Source organism: Sinocyclocheilus grahami, unplaced genomic scaffold (assembly GCF_001515645.1).
Source record: "Sinocyclocheilus grahami isolate Dianchi unplaced genomic scaffold, SAMN03320097.WGS_v1.1 scaffold26373.1, whole genome shotgun sequence".
Lineage (NCBI taxonomy): Eukaryota > Metazoa > Chordata > Actinopteri > Cypriniformes > Cyprinidae > Sinocyclocheilus > Sinocyclocheilus grahami.
The window spans coordinates 1-1336 of NW_015520069.1; the positions used below are offsets into that span (position 1 = coordinate 1).

Below are 1336 nucleotides of genomic sequence, written 5' to 3' on the forward strand. Positions count from 1 at the left end.
ATGCATGCTTAAAATTATTTTAATATTTGGGTCTTCTAATGAATTATTTTCTAATTACAGGGGGTGGATATGAACCAGGTAAGGGTTTGTTATTTTCCTTTTTTTTATGTCTATCTGCAAAAGATGAATTAGGGTCAAACGTTTATCAGTAATGATATGCTGAATAATATGCTATGATTTGATCTTTTAATCTCCAGAAGACTATTTAAAATCATCGAAGACGATGAAGCTGGCATACGTTGTGTTCATTGCTAAGAGTGCACTGTATGGCCTTGTCATCTTTGTGTTCGTGTTGAGAAAGGTAAGGATGATAAACTTGTAATTATAATCCATAATCTCAAACAGAAGTGCTGGAAGAATATTAACAACATAAGCGTCAAATGTTATACAAATCACATGTATATGTTAGTACAATAGAAAAATCCACACATTATATGGATGTTATAGATAGATAACCCCCCCTCTCTGAATGTCTCAATGTTTATGTAATATTTGTTTCAGGGTTCATGTGGAAAGTGAATGAACAAAACATATCTGGATTGTTGGAGTTGCCAAGAAAACTTCATTTTCTCCAACCATAAGAGATGCTGTTTATATAACTGAAGAGTCTATTATTTTATTTTATTTTCTGAGTGTTTATTCCAATGAAAGCCTGCATATACTTCAGATCAGATTAATCATAAAAATCTACTTTTTGATTATATATTATTCTTTTGCTTGTTTCCTTGCTACTGTGTTTAGTGTTAATTTCATAGAATTCTAAAAGAGACTTTACAGAGATGAATATAATTCATTATTTTTCACAATAAGAGCTACTGTATTTTGTGTTTAATTCAATTTGTTTCGCACATAAATAAAATAAAATCTAACACATTATCCACAAAGAAAATTCTCATTTATTTTTATAGCAACATTGTTCACCAATTAGCTATTTTGATAGCTTTTATTTTCGCTGTAATTCATTTGGTAGAGCATGCATCACAGGTTTGATTCCCAGGGAACACAGATAAACTATACCTTGAATTGTTTTGAATAAAAGCTTCTGCAAAATACATATATGTAAAAGTCAGTTTGTAGCCAATAACCTTCATAGGACTGACAATAATCTCCCAACTGCGTTCAATCAAGTAACAACATGGTAACAATGATGCATCTGGTTGATTATATTCTGTAGCCTATGTGGTCTTTGTATTCCCAGAGAGGCCCCCTAGTGAGTGCATAGCTATTTCTGGTCACTAAAACATTGTTATTAGAAATAAATAACTTTTTACTTCTTTAAATGAACAGTTCTATCAACTAAATAAAAATGAAAACAATTTTCACATTGTCAGTTGTT

The 1336-nt window shown here is 30.8% G+C and overlaps 1 long non-coding RNA gene across 1 annotated transcript; it reads left to right on the forward strand.

Annotated features, from left to right (window-relative positions):
* Positions 1 to 32: 32 nt before the first annotated feature.
* On the forward strand, positions 33 to 793 carry LOC107580181 (uncharacterized). The gene is made up of 3 exons (XR_001608601.1): positions 33 to 78; positions 198 to 301; positions 502 to 793. It is a non-coding gene; the product is annotated as an uncharacterized lncRNA (long non-coding RNA).
* Positions 794 to 1336: the final 543 nt, after the last annotated feature.